This window comes from Schistocerca americana, chromosome 1, assembly GCF_021461395.2.
Source record: "Schistocerca americana isolate TAMUIC-IGC-003095 chromosome 1, iqSchAmer2.1, whole genome shotgun sequence".
Lineage (NCBI taxonomy): Eukaryota > Metazoa > Arthropoda > Insecta > Orthoptera > Acrididae > Schistocerca > Schistocerca americana.
The window spans coordinates 503567376-503578027 of NC_060119.1; the positions used below are offsets into that span (position 1 = coordinate 503567376).

The 10652-nt window shown below is 41.5% G+C and overlaps 1 pseudogene; it reads left to right on the top strand.

Annotated features, from left to right (window-relative positions):
- Positions 1-5988: 5988 nt before the first annotated feature.
- Positions 5989-6106, top strand: LOC124556752 (annotated as a pseudogene).
- Positions 6107-10652: the final 4546 nt, after the last annotated feature.

The window sequence follows — 10652 nt, forward strand, 5'->3', positions numbered from 1 at the left end:
GTTGGTAGTTTGACTTGAAATTGCGATTACTCAGGCTAGTTCTATAAAAATGTGACTAAAATTTATACAAAACGCCCGCAAGGCTTCAATTAAAATAGCAAGTACATTAATCCTGAGTACAAAATAAATTACACAAAACCATCACAAATAATATTCATAAATTACCAACTGCGCTGTAACCCGATAGACAGAGGAATAGTGGCATAAACTCTCGAAATAATATGACAGTTATCTGAACCTCAAAAAAATATAACATATATAGTATAAAGAACCCTACGGCACAGCGCATAGCTTCGAACAAATGTTGGTGCGCCGTACAGACTAATGTGTTCCTGAAACAAGCGCCAGTAGCTGTGGCTCAGTAACGTCAGTAGGCATGAATTCTAGACACAATAGTTCGAAGGCCTCCTTCCACCTCATGTGAGCGAGTTGTTTCACGGGCATGTAAGTTGGTAAAATAAAGACTCACACAGACGCTGAAAAATGATATTCAGTTTCTGCAAATGCTTAAAGCGTCTATGTTGCAGCACTTATCCTTGAATGGCCACGTTGCAGTTATCCGCGGAAAACGACTGAGCGCGAACTCATGCACCTCCTGAAGTCGCCGTGGTAGAGAGTGCGCAGTCCCGTTGGCGGGACACGAAGAAGAGGTTGGCTTAGCTACACAAGCAAAGGCATTATGTCACGCTTTCGATTTCCTATCGAAACACCACTCACGTCTTTTTACTTGAGTCAGCCAATGACCTATAAGATTCTGTTTAGTCGCCATAAAGGAAATTATAGTATTCCACATAACACAAAATTAATCATGGAATAATTACGCAAGCGTTTCGACGCCACGACACGTACTTGTTCACGCCAGTATCCGATTTCGCAGATTGCCTACGTGCCTTTCTGCAGGCGCCAAAAGACATCCCTTAGCCGAAAGTGTATCCTCGTTCCGTCTGTGATCCTGGGCCCAGCAAAGACGAGTCACGATAAGATTCAATACGTCGTGGCTAACGTGAAATGTATTCTGCTCCTAGTGTTTTGGCAATAGTTGACTAAATACTACACCTTTCGATAGCTATGATTTCATTAAATCGTTAAAGGTGAGTGTTAGCGGATTTCTTTGAAATCACAGAGGTAGTTTTTCTCCTCATCCGAACTCCCATCCAAGCTTGTGTTGTTCCTCTAAAGTCTTTGTCGTCAACAGACTAAATCTTAGTCTTCTTTCCTTCCTTTCGATCGCTATTTTTATCATTTTCCAAATTAAGTGGTACGGAGATATATTACTCGTAGACGTTGATCTATAGCCACAATATGTGACAGGTGCTGCACTAGGAACGAGGAAATCACGTTCACCCTCTGCTTCAAAACAGAACGAGATTGCTCGCTCTCGCCGACTCCACCAAGAGGGCCTAGTTGAGCTTTAAGGGATATACATTGATGAGATAACTGTGTTGAAAAGGCTTGAAAGCAAGTACTGAACGTCGAACGATGGAAAGAGTGAGATCCTGTGGCTAGGCACCAGTATTGATGCCCTCGAACGCAAACCAATCCTCTAAACCACCCATACACGAACCCACAATTCCCGTTTTCGTACACGGTTTGCCCCATGCAGACAGAACTCGCAGTTAGTACAACGGTTCGTCTCTCTCCATGTGAATTTTGTCCTTCCCATGGTAACGTCTGCTGAAGCGTTTGACTCGTGCAAGCACATAATGAGCATCACGAAGGCGGAAGTCCGAAGCTTGTGGTCTAGAGGCTAGCGTTGCCACATCTGGATCACGTGGTCCCGAGTTCGATTCCCGGCCGGGTTGGCGATTTTCTCTGCCCGGGGACTAGGTGTTTGTGTTGTCCTCATCATTTCATCATCATCATCATCATTCGTGACAGTTGCTAGAGTGGAGTGTGAAAAAATTTGTACTTTGTGCGTGCGCTGATGAGCGCGCAGTTGAGCGCCCTACAAACCAAACATCATCACGAAGGCAGAAGGGTTTAATCAGAACCGGTGAGACTTAAACCCCCACATTTGACACTGAATACTCCAGCGACGTGCTAGGTAGCCGTGGTGCTATCTGTCTAGCTCTGCTCCAATTTGTCCGCCGCTTGCAGGGAACACGTATCCACTGGATGGAGAGCAGGTGTAAGTTCCAGCTGTGGATATCCACTGGGACAGGAGGTGTCCGTCGTTGTGCCGTCCTGTCTATACCCGTCTGCGCCCCCATTTAATTACTGCCCAGCCGACGGCAGAGGGCGAACTACCCCGGAGACCAACCTATTTAATCGTCCCTCTGTGTCGCTCGCCTACTGTCGTATATCTCGCCGTGCCCGAATCGCTCTCTCTCTCTCTCTCTGTGTGTGCGAGTGTGTGTGTGTGCGTGTGCGTGTGTGTGTGTGTGTGTGTGTGTGTGTGTGTGTGTGTGTGTGTGTGCTCCCGCGCGCACTTGCGTGTGTCCGCGAGCGAGTGTTTATTAAACGCAAATACGCTATACAGACAAGATGAGAAGCGACGACGTAGATAACGAAACTACACGACTGTCTGAGTGTAGCATAATGTGATGAAAAAACAAGTAGCAACTGTGTACCGTGATTCCTGGCTTTCCAAAAATAAACATCCCTAGGCCCATAAATAACACACTTTGACAGTGTCTAGTCTAGTTGTGTAAGGTATGCTACAGAGTAATGGAGATTTGCAGCAGAAGCTTTTATTTAACTTGCTCTTTCTGTCTAACCCTTTTCGTTTAACAAAAATAATTCTCACATTTGTATCTACAAGTATACAACTACTCTTTGATGTGGCATAGGGTTCATAGAATTACTTTCAGACCGTTTCTCGACCGTTCCAATCTCGTCTAAGACGTGGGAAAAATATCTTTCTGTGTGACCTCTTATTTCTCTTCTTTTATGACAATGGTCATTTCTCCCGACATAGGTGGGAGTCAAATATTTACTAACTCGGAGGAGAGAGGAGTGTTTTGTTTTAACTGTTGCCAACCCAACCCGCTTATCATATCCATGACACAATTTCCCGATGGTGCAGAAAGAGCTGCCGTACTTCCAAATCTTGCGATGACTTCCGACAATTATTATCTGCAACGCAGCAGCACCCCAGAAGGAGATGTGAGCACTCTCTTCAGTACGTTTCTTCTGAGTGTTCTGCCAGTAAAACAGTCTTTTTTTCACACCATTTTCTTTTCGATGGTTCCAGTTATTTGTAACAGTAATCTTCAGGTATTTAGTTGAATCCATAACTTTTAAATTTGTATTATTTACTATGTAATCGAAATTTAACGGATTTTAGAGTGAATATGGTGGACCTACCGTTTTTGTTTTTTAGGGCGAATAACTACTTCAAAAAAATGTTCAAATGTGTGTTAAATCTTATGGGACTTAACTTCTAAGGTCATCAGACCCTAAGCTTACACACTACTTAACTTAATTTACCCTAAGGACAAACACACACCCATGCCCGAGGGAGGTCTCGAACCTCCGCCGGGATCAGCCGCACAGTCCATGACTGCAGCGCCAGTCTAATCCCGCGCGGTTAACTACTTCATCCTATTATATACACATCCTGTCTTAATAAGTTTGCAATTCATTTTGATGTTCTAATAAAATTGTTGTTGTTGTGGTCTCCAGTCCAGAGACTGGTTTGATGCAGCTCTCCATGCTACTCTATCCTGTGCAAGCTTCTTCATCTCCCAGAACCTACTGCAACCTAGTACATGCTTCTGAATACGTTAGTGTATTCATGCCTTGATCTCCCTCTACGATTTTTACCCTCCCTGCTTCCTTCCAATACTAAATTGATGATCCCTTGATGCCTCAGGATGTGTCCTACCAACACATCCTTTCTTCTACTCAAGTTGTGCCACAAACTTCTCTCCAGTTCTCTTCAGTACCTCTTCACTATTTATGTGATCTATCCGTCTAATCTTCAGCATGCTTCTGTAGCACCACATTTCTAAAGCTTCTATTCTCTTCTTGTCTAAAGTATTTATCGTCCATGTTTCACTTCCATACATGGCTACACTCCACACAAATACTTTCAGAAAGTACTTCCTGAAACTTAAATCTATACTCGATGTTAATAAATTTCTATTCTTCCGAAGCGCTCTCCTTAACATGACAAGTCTACACAAACTTACTAGACGGTAAAAGACAGCACTGTCTGCGAATCATCTAAGTGGGCTTTCTGAGTTAACGAGCACTGAGCTCTCACTTAAGTATATTACCGAAAGATTCAGCCGACAGGAATTTGAAAGGAACCCTGTCGTCCAGGATCGCGTGCCACAAAGGGCGCAGATTCACCACGAGATGGGGAAACTCACAGGCTTCTATTGTCTATTGATGCCCAGGCGCTGTATTGTGCTAGTGAGACAGACGAGAACCTATGTCATAGAGAAACCCAGTAGAAGACTTCTGCGGCCAAGGAAACGTAGCAGTGTTAAATATGGCGGACCTAAGATCGGCCATAAATGGAGACATTTATGAAAACTGTTTAATTCTGTACTAATGCAGGGAATCAAGCAACACTAATTTTAATCTGCCATCTTCCATAAATTTTCATGGTGGTCCCAATAAGACTAGAATATTGATCATATCTATAATAGTTTAGGATTTACTATTAAAGTAAAATTAACAAGATTTGTAATGAAGACCTGAATGCTGAAATCTGAACGCTTTGGTCGATCTTAAAAATCGACATTTCATATAGAAGCGCATCCTTAAAACGACAAACGTTGTAATTATCAACTCTGTAACCTTATTTGCTTAAAAGACATAATAAATTAAAATTATCAGTATTTTCAGGTTAAGTATCAGATCATCATTTCCTCCACACAAAACACATTGAAAGATGACTGCATGGCACTTTACTGAATCATTAGGTAATACAATATTTGCTGTAAAGTTAGTGCGTGATAGTTACTTTTTTTCTTTATTTATTTATCAGAAAGGACATTGGTGCAAGGCTACTGGCCGTGACATTCAAAGTTAAGAAGGAAATTTTATTGGTTTTATGTAAGAGAATTTAACGTTTTTTATGTAATGGATATTATTGCTACTTTATTTAGAACGTAAAAGTGGTCAATCGTTGATTATTTAAATATGTTAAAATGTAAAATAATGTAGAATAAGCTGTAGCAAATCAGATGGACGGCTTCAGGAAAGGGAACTGCGCTAATCAGTTGAGCGAAGGTGTTCGGAGACGGGCAGAGGGCAGTTCTGGTCGAGACACCAAAGGGGACAGTTTGTTTTGAGACGCAAAAGCGGACAGTTGGCCTTTAGGCAGCTAGAAATTACGCGTTGTATGGTGTCGCGGGACTTAATCTCTGAGCGGTGAGCAGCCGCGCGCCTGGAATGAACTCTAACTTTTCGTGCAAATATCGAGGTGGAGTATGATGTTTTGCGATGAGACTGTGAATGATTCAACTGTGTCAAATGGATAGGCATTCGATTGTAATAGTATTTCTAAATACGACCAATTTCGCTATTAGTTTTCTTTCTGAATAAAGATTATGGTAGCAAAATCCCAACTGTGTGACCTACACAATATATGGGTCGTTAATTTACTTCCCGGTATTATTATTACTGTTATTATATGCCATATTAACTTTGTATTTCACAAACTTGCCATCAGCCAGACAATTTAACCAAAGGGTCACAAGTGTCTAATTTAGGGCGTGTAGTGCAACACGTACGGCTCAACCCCTAGACGAGTTTGAGCCAAGACATTTCGATGAAGAGGAACCGTATGTGAGCCCGAACATCTTTGGGATGTTAGCTCGCAGCTTCTCATACTGTTTACAATGATCAGGGATAGCAGAGAGCCTCCAACACTTCCTTGGGGAATCCCATATATCTCTTCTGTGTTACTAATGATTTCCTGTCAGTTACTGCAAAATATGACCTTCCTGATATGAAATCACAAAATTAATCTTACAACTGAGGAGATACCCCACAGGCACGTAATATAATTAGAATTCGCTTTTGAAGAACTATGGCATCGGCCTTGCGGCAGTGGATACACCGGTTCCCGTCAGATCACCGAAGTTAAGCGCTGTCGGGCGTGGCCGGCACTTGGATGGGTGACCATTCGGTCCGCCATGTGCTGTTGCCATTTTTCGGGGTGCACTCAGCCTCGTGATGCCAATTGAGAAGCTACTCGACCGAATAGTAGCGGCTCCGGTCAAAGAAACCCATCGTAGCGACAGGGAGAGTGGTGTGCTGACCACACGCCCCTCCCATCCGCATCCTCAGCTGAGGATGAAACGGCGGTCGCATGGTCCCGATGGGCCACTTGTGGTCTGATGACGGAGTGCTTTTTTGAAGACGATACCAAAGGCCCCTCGAAAATTTAGGTGATGGGATCAACTTGAGATCTCTTGTCGAGAACCTTCATTAGATCGTGTGTATACAGAGCCAGTTATGTTTCGCAAGAAAATATTTTCTGAATCTGTGCTGATTATGAGTCATAAAACAGGTCATGCTTAAATTTTTATTTAGTAACCTAATTCTGGATCCGCTGCAGATAAAATTCACACGAAGCCCCGAGTGTAACAGTGCAACTGCTTTCGATGCGCTTGACTGTTGTCGTTCTGAGAGAATGAAAATACCTTGACAAAAGCAGAAAGTGCACGACCAAGGTTTTCTTAGTTTACATCTCCATCTACATTCTGCAAACCACAATGGAATGAATGGGTGAGGGTGTTTCTCATTGTATCAGTTACTGTGTTGTTTTCTTATTCCATTCGGGGATTGGAAACTGGTAGAATGATTACTTAAACGCTTGTATGCGTGCTGTAATTAGTCTATACTTGACTTCGGGACCATCCGAGAGTCATAAATAGGTAGTTGTTCTATAATAGTTGAATCGCTATTAAAAACAGGTTACTGAAACCTTTTTAACTAGTTATTCACGGGGTAGTTTGCGTCTAACTTCAAGCGACTACCCATTTAGTTTCCTCAGCATCGCCGTGGTTTTCTCCCATAAGTCAGACAATCCTGTAGCCATTCCTGCTGTCATATTTACATGTTGAGTACCCCAGTTTGACTTATTTGGTACCCGTCACACACATCCACGCAATATTCTAGAAAAGACGACTGTGTTGTAAGCGATATCTTTTGCAGACTGATCTTCTTTCACACTTGGGATTTTATACGAACCATATACTTCTAAACCTAACAAAGTGCGCTTTTTTTCAAAATTGACATCTCCATAGCTAAAATTCGTTCAATTACTTCATTCTTCCGTCATTTTAATATGTATCTAACACTGACGAAATCATTTTCGCTGCCTTCGTGCGTACATACGAAAATTTTCAGAGCATTTTGAGTAAGAAAACAACTGTGAGAATAAATTACTGCAGTGATACACAGCAACATGATTATTTTTAATGAATGAAACATAGACGATGCTTCGGCAGCTACCACTTATTTTTACTCTACAGCTGCGTGAGAGATAAAATAAGAGCTTACTTTCATCGGCGTTTTTGAGGCCGACTGAAGACCGAACGGACAGTCTATGTGCTGCAGTTTCTGAGCGTTTTGAGTGTTTTTAGCATGAGACACACTGAAATATGAGGACAATACTGTGAGAATTTTAATCATACGTACCGTCGACACACCGTGGGTGAAGCCTACACCATCCACTGCTGAGCTTGGATTTCAATTTCAACTTTTACTTCTTTGTCAGCACCTGCATTTTATTAGTTCCCCTTTCCAGCGATGAATTCGGTTGTACAAATCTTTAAGAATTGTAAAATTAAAGGACCAACCACCAGTTGTACTGATAGAATTCCGAACTGCTACCAAACGGGAGTAAGTCCGAGGTAACGGCTGTTGAGTAAAGGCTTACCAACGTAACGCTCTTTGGTCTAAAAACTGAATTTTTTATTTCGGTTATTGTCAGAAGACTGCCTCTGAGCTTAAGTACTCGCGCAGTGAGTTACGTGAAATATTAGCCCCTCTGGTATAATACGGAGCTCTACGGACCCCGACGTGGTTTAGTTGGGCGTCGGGTTTCCAGCGGGGAAAATCCAGGCAATTATGCCTAAGTCTGTCTGTTACCGACCCTCTTGTTTCTGAAACTTCCAGGCCGCCCAGATGAGATCCCACGCTTTCACGCCATCCAGGGAACTTCCTGAGCTCAACTACGTCACAGTTGCCGTCCGCCTGCTACGCACCCTGCAGCAACTAACAAATTCCACCTGAACAAGCAAAGTAAAATAAACACTTTGTCCTAATACGTTCCTAATATCTATTAGCCCCAGATTTCTCTCTCTACCACACATACTGTGAAATTTGACTTCAGTTATCTTACAAGCTGATCGAAGCAACTTCAGTTGTGTTTCCAAGTGCCCTTTAGAAAACAATACTAGATAAACAGATATATATATATATATATATATATATATATATATATATATATATGATCTTAAGCAGTTTCACTGCATGTCTTTTCGTACCATTATGCACGCCTGTAGACCGCCTCAGTGATCTAGCAATTAATACTGTTTGCTACTGATGGGGATATCTTATACCTCCCGTTTTCCATCTTAATTGCTCCTCAAAGCACCATGTTAAGTATTCCCGGATTTCGTATAGGATGTATCATCAACCTGTCTCTTCTTCCAGTTAAGGGTTTCCTACAGACTTCACCGAGCGAGGTGGCGCAGTGGTTAGCACACTGGACTCGCATTCGGGAGGACGACGGTTCAATCCCGTCTCCGGCCATCCTGATTTAGGTTTTCCGTGATTTCCCTAAATCGCTTCAGGCAAATGCCGGGATGGTTCCTTTGAAAGGGCACGGCCGATTTCCTTCCCCATCCTTCCCTCAGCCGAGCTTGCGCTCCGTCTCTAATGACCTCGTTGTCGACGGGACGTTAAAACACTAATATCCTCCTCCTCCTCCTCCTACAGACTTCTTTTCATAACTTCTTCTTTCCGTATTTTAACTATCTTCTCCTCCAGATGACTGATGTCGCGCATTTCACTTCCATTCAATGTGAAAGACTTTACGTACACTATCAGGAATATTTCTCCTCACTTCTGTATCAGCATCTGGACCAGCGGAGGAGTTCTTTTATTGGCGAAATCTTTCTTCGCCCCTGACGCTCTACGCCTGTTATTTTGTTGCTTCGGCCTTGTTGTACAATTTAGATCACAGATAGAAATATTTCCCTCCGTTCACTACTGTGTCGTTTCCAATTTTGATATTAAGGATATTTTATTTTTATTTTTTCTTTGTTTTTCGAATTTTCATTGGTTTCGTCTTCCCTTTTTTATCTTTTAGCCATATTTTTCGTTAAGTATGTTGCCTGGTCCTTGCAACAGCTGTTCTAACATCTCATTACATCCACCCACATGGGCTATGTGTTCCTCTTCCACTTTTGTTGTTCTTCAGAAATTTTCTTTTACTTCTTTGTTTCTTCGACGTGCAAGCAGAATAGTGGTGGTGGTAACACGAACCTGTCGTTCTTGATCTTCCACTTGTATCACTCTCTCCCTCTCTTGGAGGTTGCAGGATTTACAGTTTGTTCGTTCTTCGTGGAAATGAACTGATCTTCGCAGTGTATATCCTCCACTTTTCTATTTGTTGCTTTAAAATATTTCTGGTCAGCATTTTATAAGTGATATTTGTTAGTATGATCGTCCGATAGTTTCAACATTTATTCACTATTGTCTTCTTTGATGATGTGATGAAAATGCTTCTCTGTAAGTATCGTACCTTCCGTTTCATTGACAGACGTATGTAGCGACAGTTTCTCTCTCACACTCTGGCTGATGGTCATAACAACACCTTGGTTACTAACACACCGTAGAGTGAAAGTCACAGTTAACGTTTTATCTACAATGTTTATTGTTCTGAGGAGATGCTTAGTAAGTCAGTTAAGAAAAAAGTGAGGGTTACATAAAAAAACGTTTGTACGATCAGATACAATAATTATTTTTTGATATAGATTACTTCAGCAATTTAAAAAAATTATTATTACGGACCATGCATATTTTTTTAAAAATGAAATAAAAATGTTGCGTGATTTATTTTAACTCATGAAACAGAGCGAGAACTCACATTTTTCGTGCTCTCCTTAAATTACTGAACCTTTTTATTTCTAGAATATAGCTGCTTTTTAAGTTATGTTCCCAGAGATACTCAGCAATGTCTGGGTATTCATTTTGCCAATTTTCTATGGAAAAATGGAATAAAAAATTAACCATGTTTGTAGTGAAGTATCGAAAAAAATTCATCGCCGTGTATTCGTGAAACATCTTTGAAATAATAAAACGTTCGTACAAAAACATACGTATAATGTACTAACGTATAAGTAGAGTATTCAAATTAAGAAACATGATCCCAAACAATTTCTGTACTCTAGGCGCAGCTGTTTCGCCTATCTATTTCGTAAATGTCTCCATAGGCAACGCATCTTCACAACTCTATAAACAGCTGCAGTTTTTGCGTACAGGCGCATGCGCTTCGCAGCTGAAAGCTGTCAAGAGCGCTTTCAGATTTCTGGAATTTCATTAAACTGATTAGACTGGGAATTTCTTATTAATAAAGAATAAATGTAGTAAAACTTCGCGAATGTTGTGGAATTTTTTCGCATATCTCAGTGCTTATGAAGTCATATCTCTTGAAATATCGGCCATACAATGACGTATAT